We start from the raw sequence: 14,207 nt of genomic DNA, 5'->3' as shown, positions 1-14,207 counted from the left end.
AGTGTTGGCTAGCTAGCAATAGCTGCGGTGTTGACTTTGCTTGAAAAACGGCATCGCTGCGAACGAATGTAGCTGGCTAGCTAACCTCGATAGTTTTTCTCTATACTACACCTTTATCTTTGATACAAGACAATTAGATGTATTATTACCACTTCGCTGCTGTTCATTGATTATTGATTGCCATTACCATTAGTATCTATTTATCTTGTTACTGGTCACTATTACTACTGTTCACATTTATATATTACCACTAGTATATTAGCTACCATAAGTATTCATATATTCCTACTACAAGTCACTTTTCAGCCCTGTTTACATAATATCCGCCTATCACGCCAACACTGACACTCTCACTCACTCACTCACTCACTCACACACACACACACACGCACGCATGCACGCACGTGCACACACACACACACACACACACACACACACACACACACACACACACACACACACACACACACACACACACACACACACACACACACACACACACACACACCACCTCGCACACACCCACCCACCACTTGTGCTGCTGCCATACTGTTTACTATTATAATTATTTATCCTGCTACCAGTCACTTTCTCCTAATCCCCTGCCTACATGTAGATATCTACCTCAAATTACTCCAGTATCCCTCCACATTAAAATGTGGTACTGACCACTGACCCTGTATATAGCGTCCTCTCTTATTTCTTATTTCTCATGTTTTCTTTATTATATATTTTTTATTAGTTATACTATTTTGATATTGATCACCACACTGTTGGGTAGAGCACTTCACTGTACTTGTGCATGTGACCATAAAACTTGAACTTGAACTAGCAAACAATGTAGAGAGGCCTTGCACACAACTATAGAATGGACTTTAGGTAGCATCTATCCCATATGAAAGAGGAGGAGGAGAAAGACATAACGCAACCTTTGAGGAAGAGCGGGGATCCTGAGGTCAGAGGGTCATGGCCCCCTGTTTGGGTAACCCTTAGATCACTGGGAGAGAGAGAGTTGAATATGTGTACTCAGAATGGAAGATGAATTGAGATAGAGACAAGTGTATGTTTTTTTCGGGGGGAGTTTGGCCATCGGGTGAGCTGTAAGCGTGGACAATCGCAGTGCTAATCAAACCTGAATTTGTTGGAAGTCCTAATTATTGAGTGGTTATTTTGAACTGATCAATCCAGGACACCCCAACAATATGTTTGTTTTCAGAATTGAACACAATATAATTTAGATGTGGTAATATAAGCAAGCAATATTAAAAACAGAATAATCCACTCCCCTACCTAAGTGTTGTCAGCCCAGACTGGTGTTGGTGCTACATGGTGCTGGTGCTATTGCAAGGCCCTGGCTGTGCCCAGGCAGGTAGTGGCTCAGGCCAGGTCAGGTTAGCGCAGCGCGCCGCTCTCTCACCAGGCAGATTAGAACACGTCCCCCCCGCAGCCAGCTTTCATCTACGGCCAGCTCCCCAGCAGAGCACAGACAGGAGACAGATCAGCTTTCTATATTTTTGTCACGATCGTGTGAAGGAGCAGACCAACGCGCAGCGTGTTGAGTGAACATCGTAGACTTTATTAAGTTAAAGCACGAATAAACAATAAACCACGATCATGAAGTTCCACGGTGCACTCACCGTAACGGAAACAAAAACCCACAACCCCACAGGAAAACATACAGAAATAAATATGGCTCCCAATCAGAGATAACGAGCCGAACAGCTGACACTCGTTACCTCCGATTGGGAGTCATTGAACAAACCTAGAAAAACAACAACCTAGACACCCAACATAGAACACAAACACATAGACTGCACACACCCTGGATAAACAATAATGAGTCCCAACACCAGGGTGTGACAGTACCCCCCCCTAAAGGCGCGCACTCCGGGCGCACCAGCATACAGTCTCGGGGAGGGTCTGGGTGGGCGTCTGTCCACGGTGGTGGTTCTGGCTCCGGCCTAGACCACCACCCCACCATAGTCACTTCCCGCTTATGTAGCCTCCTCCAAATGACCCCCACCGGTTTAAGGGGCAGCACCTGACTAAGGGGCAGTACCGGACTAAGGACCAGCACCTGGATAAGGGGCAGCACCGGGCTAAGGGGCAGCACCGGGCTAAGGGGCAGCACCGGGCTAACGGCCAGCACCGGGATAAGGACCAGCACCAGGCTAAGGAACAGTACCTGACTAAGTGGCAGCACCGGACTGAGGGGCAGCTCCGGACTGAATGGCGGATCCTGGCTGGCCGGCTCTGGCGGATCCTGCTGCTCATGGCTGGCTGACGGATCTGGCTGCTCATGGCAGGCGGAAGGCTCTGGCTGATCCCGTCTGGCGGAAGGCTCTGGCTGATCCGGTCTGACGGAAGGCTCTGGCTGCTCCTGTCTGGCGGAAGGCTCTGGCTGATCCTGTCTGACAGAAGGCTCTGGCTGATCCTGTCTGGCGGAAGGCTCTGGCTTATCCTGTCTGGCGGAAGGCTCTGGCTGATCCTGTCTGGCGGAAGGCTCTGGCTGATCCTGTCTGGCGGAGAGCTCTAGCGGCTCCGATCTGGCGGACGGCTCTGAAGGCTCATGGCAGACGGGCGGCTTTGTAGGCTCTGTACAGACGGGTAGTTCAGACGGCGTTGGGCAGACGGACAGTTCAGACGGCGTTGGGCCGACAGGCAGTTCAGGCGCCGTTGGGCAGACGGGCAGTTCAAACGGCGTTGGGCAGACGGGCAGTTCAGACGGCGTTGGACAGACGGGCAGTTCAGACCCCGTTGGGCAGACGGACAGTTCAGGCCCCGTTGGGCAGACGGCAGACTCTGGCCGTCTGAGGCGCACCGTAGACTTAGTGCGGGTGGCCGGAACAGGCCGGGTCGGGTTGGCGACGCGCACCGTAGTCTTAGTGCGGGTGGCCGGAACAGGCCGGACCGGGCTGGCGACGCGCACCGTAGTCTTGGTGCGGGTGGCAGGAGCAGGCCGGGTCGGGCTGGCGACGCGCACCGTAGTCTTGGTGCGGGTGGCAGGAGCAGGCCGGGTCGGGCTGGCGACGCGCACCGTAGTCTTGGTGCGGGTGGCAGGAGCAGGCCGGGTCGAGCTGGCGACGCACACCGTATCCCTGGTGCGAGTGGCCGGAACAGGCCGGGCCGGGCTGGCGAAGCGCACCGTATCCCTGGTGCGTGGAGTAGGAACAGGCAGGGCTGAGCTGGCGACGCACACCGTATCCCTGGTGCGAGTGGCCGGAACAGGCCGGGCCGGGCTGGCGAAGCGCACCGTATCCCTGGTGCGTGGAGTAGGAACAGGCCGGTCCATACCGGGAACACACACCACTGGCCTCAACCGAGGATCAGGAACGGGCCGGACCGAACTGGTTACACACCCCAGTACCTCACGCCGTGCCTCAACACCTTCCCTCTCTGCTTTACCCAGTAGCCCCCTTGACCTGGTAGCCCACTGAATCCTTCCCTTCTCTGCCTCCGTCAGCCCCCTTAACCTGGCAGCCCTCTGACTCTGCCTTGTGGCGGCCTCCTGCTGCTCCGTCGCCCAAGCCATGTGCCCCCCCCCAAAAATTTCTTGGGGTTGCCTCTCGTCCTTACGACGTTGAACCTGCTGCCGCCGATGCTCCTCTCTTGCCAGGGCCTTGATCTTCCCCCAAGGTCCCTTGCCTCCGAGCATGTCCTCCCAGGACCACGCTGTGCCCACCTGGGCCATCGCCAGCCTCTCCATCTCCTTGCCCGGCGCCTCCTCCCATGTCCAGTCACCTTGCTCCTGGACACGCTGCTTGGTCTTTCTTTGGTGGGTTTTTCTGTCCACGGTGGACTCACCGTAACGGAAACAAAAACCCACAACCCCACAGGAAAACATACAGAAATAAATATGGCTCCCAATCAGAGATAACGAGCCGAACAGCTGACACTCGTTACCTCCGATTGGGAGTCATTGAACAAACCTAGAAAAACAACAACCTAGACACCCAACATAGAACACAAACACATAGACTGCACACACCCTGGATAAACAATAATGAGTCCCAACACCAGGGTGTGACAATTTTCCCTCTCCCCATCCTCCTCCTCCCTCTACCTCTGCTCACACAGGGGGGATGGAGAGCTGAGGCGCGCGGGGACAAACCTGGCGCCGTGAAAAGAGAAGGAGGAGGAGAATCAGGGGAGGAGAAGGAGAGAGAAAAGAGAGAAAAGGAGAAGCGTGCATTGTGCTTTTCAAATGGATGGTAAATGATTTGGTGAGATTTGCTGACAATTATACGGTGGGGTTTAATCAATTGGGCCCATTCACAGTGTGGAGAGGGCTGATCCTGCAATACAAAGGGTCTGGCCGTGCGGGGGGGGGGTACCTGAGAAAGCACCGGCCTGGTGTAAGTAGCATGGGGCAACACTCCCCTCCTCACACACGGCATAGGAGCATATGGCCCTGCTCTGAACTTATTAGCTGGCGGATTAAGGGCAATTGCAGAGCCCTAAGGGCCACTGGCCGCCCCCCTCAGTAGGGTTGACTGACAGGGGATATTGTGTGAGGTACTCAGCTTGTCCCACCCCTTACTTACCCTGTCACACGCTCCTCTTTGATTAGGTTATTTGGAGGAGTACTGTCGCAATTAGGTTTGTGCAGTAGGCTATAGGTCCAATACATTATCACCGGATATTGGCTTTGCTTGAATTCCCTTGCCAATGCATTGTTGTTCGGACCAATTAAAAAAAAATATATATATTTCAAAATTTGAGATAGGCTATATGATCACACCGGTAATAGATCAGTTGTTGTATTACTTGTAAGGCACAGCTGAGTGAGCATACATTTTAAATAATTCACTTTTTATTTTTATTTTATTGGGCTGATGGTGCCTGCATCTGATGGTCAGTGTCAGCGGAGGGAGAGAGCAGCAGACTGAGAGTCCGCCTCTCAACATCCCTCCGCTCTCCCTTTCCTCCACTGACACTGACCAAAAAGGGACACCGTCTTCCAGATGATAGCGATACTCGAGTCGCACTGCATTATTTCTGCCTCATGCACAAATTCATATGAACAGAGAAAGTGAAATATTCCTCCACATAAAAAAAACAAGCCGTTATAGATTCACTTTCCTACCCATTCATTACTGCTGCAGTGCTTGTTGTAGCGCTGAGTGGAAATAGGAAGAACGCAAATGTTATGGCTTATAAAAGGGTTGAATACAAAGTGTTGACAGTGCTGAGTAAGAACTTAAACATGAATTCACTCATAAAAACAGCAGCTCTTTGCTGTATTTGTTGACAGTCTCTCTAGTCATGGTTTTAAACGTTTTGAAATCTCACGTATCAACTTTGCTTTCTTGTACGCCTGCTATGTTACTGCAGACATGGTAATCTGAGCCATCTGATTGGCCAGCGGTAGGCCAATAGTGCACTTGATTTGCTCCCCGGGCCTGTCGGGAAGGCAAAGTTTGTACCTTCAGACACATGAAATGGTTCAAAATGGGAACACTTCACCTACCCGGCGCACAGGGCAGCTGAACCAGGTGCACCTACCGCCAACAGCGCCAGACCAATAAAAAAGAATAGGAAAGCAAGGCTACATCCATCATGTCTGAGCACTTTGTTTTGTGTTCTGAATGTCTCATTTATTAATCCGAAACCTAGAGTTTCTACTGTATTTCAACCTTTTTCTAAAAAACGTGTTGTACATAGAGATTTTATGCTGAGTGGACTAAGTGCACCTGAATGTGCCGGCAGATTATCCCTGTGGATTTGAGGGCTAATTAACATCTCATTGCTGCTCACCGGGCCTGCTCAACATGGGGACTGCAAGTAGAGAAAAGGCCTAGTGGCCGTGGGGTTGATTATAGGTCCATTATGCACCATTGTATTTGGTGACTGGCTGAGAGTAGGAATTAAGAACTTGATGGGAGCAGGGAGGGGCTTGGAGCTGGAGTGTGGGTCTGTGTAGAGGTGTAGGGTCTCTGACAGGAGCTTAGCTGAGGGAGGTCACCCAGTATCCCCTGCCTGGCCTGTCTGAGCATTCATGGGGAGATTTGGCGAGAGGGGAGCCTCCTCTCTAAGCCCTCATTTGATCTGGAGAGTGGCAGGTGATCCTCTGGCTCTTTTTGTGTGGCACCGCGGGGGTCCTTGACCCTGGCGACCTCCCTTACCTGGTGCCTGTCAGCACACCTCATTAAGTGGGGAACAGAGGGGCTAATACAGCCTTCGTTGCCCACCCATAGTGGAGCTACACCCATCCTCACAGGGTACAGGGTCACTGGGTCAGCTCCACACTGTGACGGTGGGGATTCTTGGGACCTACTCTGCTAATCCCCTCACACACTGAGCAGACCCAGAGGTCAAGACAGAGCAGAGAATGCCATCCTCCTGGTTCTTAAAACAGGATTACAGGCCCAGCAGGGGTGGGTCTTCAGGAGCCAGGACTCATGCCGGAGACCACAGATAGACCATACCGAAGACTACAGAGAGGACCTTAAGAAGCCCCACAGCCACAGCCCCACAAGACTGACAGCCAGTCACACCTTTTTCAAATTTTCCATTTTGGGGCCGTCTGCTAATGTCTAGAATCATGTGCCTGTGTCTTATGGTTGGTTACCTCCGCGTGTTTGTTTACTTCCAAGGAAAAGGGCTCGTTAGTCGAGCACTGAGCGGTTGATCTTTAATGAGTGGGGAATTTCTCTTCCCCTGCCCCCTTTTGCTCAACAGGCTCTCTCTCTATATCTTATCTTTAAAACCCCTCGCTGGCTTTCATGTGTCTCATCGTTGCGAGATGAGCAACAGCTCTTTAGAGAGGCCGGTGTCCTTGAGCACTATTGATTAATGCTCTTTGAGGACAGGAGAGAGGCAACAACACTTTACATACAAAGCAAAGAGACCCTGTTTTCTACACAAACAGTAATGCTGACAGTTCATATTGATGGGCGTAAATGGCCGCCTAATGGTGAAGTATTTTCTCTCCCGACCCGTCGCCAACCACCTGGGCTCAATCAGCTGCTTGTGTGTTTTGCATCTCACCACCGGCTTTCTTGACACTACTTCACCTTTCCAAATACTTCGGGAATCCAGTATAATTAAAAACATTTCTCATGACAAAATTTGCCACGATATGGGTTATGCTAGCTATTTCAATAATTAATAAAAAATTAATAAATATGGCACGGCAAATGCATTCAACTCATATCTTAAAAGTTAGTATCTTTAAATATAAAATCTAGGCTAAATATTTGATTCCTCTTTGGCATTGATGGTCAGCAGTAGGCCTAATAAGACATGACTGAAAATGGCCTTGGATATGCTTACAATGATTGCAATGCTAAATCTTTGGCACACTGTAGTGCATTTAGCTTAATGGACTTGTATTAGATGATCATAATGATAACCCTTGAATACATGCACAGACGTTAACATTTCAGATTAGTTTAATGCTAAACCTTTGGCTCATTTGGATGCATTTGCTGCCATTAATGGCTGAAACCTGGCAGGAGTCCATCTCTCTCGTCATAGCTCTCTCCCTCTCTCTCTTGCTAACTATCAGAGCCCAGTAAAATCGAGTTAGCTAGTCAAATCAGGTTAGCCCCTCTTTAGGGTCGACCACACTTTTAATTCAGGGCCTCACTTCATCAACACCATACCCAGACATGTCGGCATGCCAACACCGACGTCCCTGACCGCGGCGCTGATCCGTATCTGGCAGGGCCAGCCCGGATCAGGATACAGGCCCAGTTTTTGGGCCATAGGATGCGGGTATGTGATGAGGAGAGGACTTACTGACACTCCTGACACTCCTTCACTGTGATATATGTGTTCAGAGGTCCCCACACCCTGAAGTCCCCCTCTGTGTCACGTCGGCTGTCACTGGGGGTCGAGTGTGTGACAGTATGTCCCTGTTTGTGCTCTCATGGAGTGGGGTGGCAGGGGCCATGTTCTGGCTGCCAGGGGCCATGTCCTGGCTGCCAGTCACTCCATACAGGGTTGGGCCTGGTGGAAACACACACACCATATCATCCTCTCTTCACCACCTCCCCTCCTGCCCCCAGTCACTCAGGGATAGACCTACTCTCTGGCTCTCCCTTTACTCAAAGTCCACCTCAGTTGGTGACCAAATATGTGCATGACCAGACACGTGCCCAAAGACAACAAGGATGGACATACAGTATGTATATGTTTACAAATTAACTGCACATCAAATCAAATCAAATCAAATCAAATGCGCGGAATACAACAGGTGCAGACATTACAGTGAAATGCTTACTTACAGCCCTTAACCAACAGTGCATTTATTTTTAACAAAAAAAGTAAAAATAAAACAACAACTAAAAAAGTGTTGAGAAAAAAAGAGCAGATGTAAAATAAAATAACAGTAGGGAGGCTATATATACAGGGGGATACCGGTGCAGAGTCAATGTGCGGGGGCACCGGCTAGTTGAGATAGTTGAAGTAATATGTACATGTGGGTAGAGTTAAAGTGACTATGCATAAATAATTAACAGAGTAGCAGCAGCGTAAAAAGGATGGGGTGGGGGGGCAGTGCAAATAGTCCGGGTAGCCATGATTAGCTGTTCAGGAGTCTTATGGCTTGGGGGTAGAAGCTGTTGAGAAGTCTTTTGGACCTAGACTTGACACTCCGGTACCGCTTGCCGTGCGGTAGCAGGGAGAACAGTCTATGACTAGGGTGTTTTGAGGGCATTCCTCTGACACCGCCTGGTATAGAGGTCCTGGATGGCAGGAAGCTTGGCCCCAGTGATGTACTGGGCCGTACGCACTACCCTCTGTAGTGCCTTGCGGTCGGAGGCCAAGCAGTTGCCATACCAGGCGGTGATGCAACCGGTCAGGATGCTCTCAATGGTGCAGCTGTATAATTTTTTGAGGATCTGAGGACCCATGCCAAATCTTTTCAGTCTCCTGAGGGGGAATAGGCTTTGTCGTGCCCTCTTCACGACTGTCTTGGTGTGTTTGGACCATGATAGTTCGTTGGTGATGTGGACACCAAGGAACTTGAAGCTCTCAACCTGTTCCACTACAGCCCTGTCGATGAGAATGGGGGCGTGCTCAGTCCTCTTTTTTTTCCTGTAGTCCACAATCATCTCCTTTGTCTTGGTCACGTTGAGGGAGAGGTTGTTGTCCTGGCACCACACGGCCAGGTCTCTGACCTCCTCCCTATAGGCTGTCTCATCCACCACAATGTCTTTAGAATTAAGAAGAATATCTTGCCTCTTCCTTCTGTAAATTCATTTGAGACATGACCGATGCAAAAGTCATTCGCAACACTAAACCTGAGCTGATTTGGCTGATAATTGTTAAAGCACGTGCACACATTGGAGCTTTATTTACACTGAATTAGTGAGAGGGAAATTCATGTATTTCTGATTCATCTGGAATTTCCTGTTCCATATTATGCTAATTACTGTGATAAAGACACAGGCACAAAGGTGTCAGCCAGGTCACCCATGATATAAGTCAGTATTCGACGTCCATCCATGTCTGAGGATGTCGGGAGATGACTTTGAAACCGTTCACTAGCGGCAACAGTGAGCGCTGTTACCTTCAAGTAGGTTTCTGTTTTTCTAGGGTGTTGTGGACGGGGATGGCGGATGGGTGTAAGCATTTGCCTCTGGTTAATACCTAAACTTAGCCTTAAACACTTCAAAATGTTACGTTTGGAAGAACTTTGAAATTTGAAGTTTAAGAAACATGGATGAACGTCTAATTCTGATGTGAGACTGTGAGAGCTAGTTGAATGTGTATCTGTCTCTGGTGCCAAAGATTGCCTGCTTGAATCCAGGGAATCCTAAACTTAACCCTAACCTTAAAAATGTGGAGTTATTGCCTAAACTTAACCTAAAACACTTCTAAATGTGACATTTGGAAGAACTTTGAAATTTGACGTTTGAGAAACATGGATGAACGTCCAATTTTGAAGTGAGTGTGAAAGCTAGTTGGATGTGTATCTGTCTCTTAATGTAGTATCGCTCTACTCTTTATAAATACATTGTGGGTGGGTGGATATTTGTGTAATACCTATGTGTAAAGACGTGTAAATGTGTACATTCACGTATATGCGATCAATGGTGATTAATACAAGCATACCACCACAAATAATTGTAACTAGGGTTGCAGAATTCAGGGACATTCAATAAATTCCCTGGTTTTCCCGAAATCCCGGTTGAAGGATTAACAGAATTTCTTGAAAAACCAGGGTATTTATTGAAAGTTCCCGGAATTTTGCAACCCTAATGCTAACACACATTATTTTACATCCTATTCATTGCGTTAACAGAAGTAGCCCCAACCTGAATCAATGCAAATACCACAATCAATTCTAGTCTTTAAAATAACTTGAGGCTACTGAAGCTGCAGGTGTGAGTCATGCACGCAGAGAGCCAGCGTCAGGTGGCCTGTGAGTCTCAACAACATGAGTGGAAGGAAGAGGAGCAGAGGGTAGATAGTTACGGTGTCAGGGAGCCTCCAAGGCCTCGGTGTAGGTGTACGTCTCTGAGCGTGTGTGTGTGTGGGTGTGTGTGTGTGTGTTTTGAATCAAGGGAGCTGCAGGGTCTGGGTGTAGGCGTGGTACCCTAACCCTTCTCTGATAACTGCGTAGGTTGTGTTAAATACACTTCAGCCACAGCCCAGAGTCACTTTACCATAGAAGATTTAGCCTGAGGGGCCTCTTTCTCTGACTCTCCCCCCATATCTCTCCCTCCATCACCTCATTTTCAAACACGTACATTTCCTCTGAAGGAGGATGCCTTTCTTACAGTGTGTTGCATTCCTTTGCAGCTTAGCGTCATTGTGAAAAATACATGAATCCACTAAATCAAGAAATATTCTCTAGTGGGATTGTCTATTATTTACAATATTATCACGCCGAAGGTAAAGCTAGTTAATTTCCAATTATTTATATGCCCATCCAAATAATGTCTAGTGAAATGAAACCAACTTTAATGTAGTTCCTACCAGCATTATTAAGATGTTGTTTAATAATTAGTAATAATGTGATCATCAAACTATTACAAAAGCATACACAGACAAATGATAGTCCCATTACAATTATAATTCACATTATTCATATTGGTCCAGCAATTGGGATGTAGGCCAATGTTAGCCCAATGCACATCGCCCTCTGTTGCTGGAATAGGGAATTAGCTATTTAATTATTGAAAATGTTCACTGGTAGGCTACAGCACAAATTACCAGGTTTTCATAATAGCATTTTAACTCTGTATATTATCAACACAGATACACATTGTAGTAATGGATGAAATAGATTGTATGATTTATTAGTTTTGTAAAAGCTATTTTAGCATTTAAATTGATGAGTGATGCAACAGAAAATGCAGAAACAAAGATCGGTGCAATATAGGGAGAGGTCTGCTATAGCACAGAATGGGATGGAAGTGATCAGCAGACAGAATACGCTGGTTTGGATCAGGAATTTCCCCGGTATAATTGTCAGGATTCACTGTTTGGAAGATGACTGACAAAAGGAAAAATATGACACTGGTATTTGTTGGGGAAACAGTAATGTGTCAAATATCCATCAAACAAAGAAATACAATATTTATGGATTTTTGAGGAATCTCTACACAGACAGAAACACACACACACGCATCCTTGTATATAGCCTCGTTATTGTTATTTTATTGTGTTACTATTTTTCCTTTAGTTTATTTAGCAAATGTTTCTTTGTTGGTTAAGGGCATGTAAGTAAGCATTTTACTGTTGTATTCAGCGCATGTGACAAATACAATTTGATTTGATTTTTATTCACATATTCACAAATATGCTAAACACTAATTTTCCCGCTGTTTCCTCTTTTACCCACAGCATTCCTTCATAAATATCTTAACATACAAAAATGCTTGTTTACATAACAATGACAAGAGTCCTCTAAAATCATCTCCTCAAAACGTGATTTTGATGAATATGGGAAAGTTTCAACAAAGCAACACCATATGGTGTGGAAGATCACCCTAATTCTGTTACTAATAGGAGGCAAATGCTAAATATCACACATTTCACAGAAATTATATTGAAAGGATGCAGCGACTGAATAATTATCTTTAGAGGCAAAGAAAGAACAACACACCAGAACCTGAACAGTCTTCAGTTGAGTTAGATGAATGACAATTTTCAAATGTTGCTAATTTTACAGGACCAGCCAAACTCTGGAGAGCCGCTCGCTTTCATAAATCATTAATTACAGAAGCGGATTAAAATGTATAAACTAAATGTGAAATACTTTTTAGATATATGCCTATATATGGCAACCAATGACAACCCCTAAGGTAAACTTTATCAAATTAAAGCTCAGTATTCTTTTACCCTTGGCTTCACTTATTAATCGCCATTTCCTCAATGCAAATCATGTCAAGACAACAGTGACAACTTGCACTTTCTCTTGGTATTCAGTAAACAATGAAAGTGTGCATTTGCGTGTGTTGCATAAAAACACAGGATTACAAAAATACTAACTGAGCTGACAGATTTTTTATTTAATTTTTTGAAACAGACAAATTAAGGACTTCCTGTGAATTTGTTATTTTGACTTTTAATGGAATCCAAAAAAAGGTAACTGAACAGGGCATGGGGATATTACATCAGGCTTTATACACCCGGTTGTCTTTAGAATCATTGTGTGCGACATTGAATTGTGAGAAATAATCTACATAATAATAAAATATATCTAAAAGTGAGATCTTTAATTCCTCTTTTCCTGAGCAGCCTCCAAATTAATGATAGCCTTCTCTGCTATACACCCCTGGCATAGACACACACACACACAGACACACACACACAGAGAGAGAGATAAAACAAAAACCTTGCAAAGAATTTCAATCCCAACATTTGGAGGGATGGAGGGGTTCGTTTGGGGGGTTCTGGCACAGGGTCTTTGTTGGTTTTAGTTTTTCACCCTCAATCAATACCTAACAGGAAGAGCATTAATTAGGCTTTTAATGTGGCGGTACAAGAGGTGGGCCGGGGTATTGTCCACATGTGAAAGGCTGGTCGGAGGGGAGTCCTTTGGCGTTTCTTTACATTCACCTGCTGGACGCTATTCGGAGAGAAAGGAACAGGGGAAATGAATAAAGACCACAGGCAAAAGGGTCCGTTAGACGGGACTATGGTTTAATGAAGGGCTACTTGTAATCTCCATAGTGGCTCACAGTGCTGGCTGTTTGTACATCTATGAAAGCTTCCCCCTCTCTTTCCCATGGCTATTCAGACCCACAGAGGACCTGAGACAAGACCAACAGGGCGGCCCATAACATAACTATGAGCTAATGATATGCTGCTCTAATTTGTGTGGCAGAGAGAGAGAGGAGAGAGAATGGAGAGAGAGAGAGAGAGAGCAATGGTGAATTGACAAATAGAAAGACATATTTCTGATCCAAAGCGTAAAACCTATTCTTATCATACTGTGATTCTTTAACATAAATATTTTTAGGATTTCATGACATTCATAGCAGACATATGGATCGATGTAAGCTATAAGCCTCCTAATTTAAACAGTACGAACATGACTTTTCTGGACGTCATTATTAGCTTCTATGTGATCCATAACCATATATACACCACTGGAGAAATGTTCCAGTAAAAGTTGACAAATGCGTCCTTGCATTCCTTTACAAAGAGTCTTGTCCAAAGGATCAGGCACCCACACAATAGTACTGTGACACCATCTAGTGGTTATTAAATGTAATGTAGTTATCACCAACACTGGGTGACATTGGCCTTTGTGGAGGTGCATTATCATACATGCACACACACACACACACAACAGGAGGTTGGTGGCACCTTAATTGGGGAGGACGGGCTCGTGGTAATGCCTGCAGCGGAATCAGTGGAATGGTATCAAATACATCAGACACATGGTTTCCATGTGTTTGATGTCATTCCATTTGCTCAGTTCCAGCCATTATTATGAGCCGTCCTCCCCTCAGCAGCCTCCACTGACACACACACAAACACACACACACACAAACACACACACACACACGCAGAATCCAGTGGTGGTCGCTGATTGGCTGAATACCTGTGGCACGAGGTGGTAGGAGTTGTCAACAAAGCAGCATGACAGAAATATGATGCCAAGTTTTCTAACTACGGGCAGTTTCTTTGAGAAGATATAAAATGTCAGATAATAGTTTAGTCAGATAATAGTTTAGAAATACTTGAAATTGGCATGGGAGCTAACTAGCTAGCAAGCTACTAGCTAGCTATACCTAGCTGCT

This window comes from Coregonus lavaretus (genome assembly GCF_964263955.1).
Source record: "Coregonus lavaretus genome assembly, chromosome: 14".
Lineage (NCBI taxonomy): Eukaryota > Metazoa > Chordata > Actinopteri > Salmoniformes > Salmonidae > Coregonus > Coregonus lavaretus.
Note: the sequence above shows the minus strand (reverse complement) of the source record.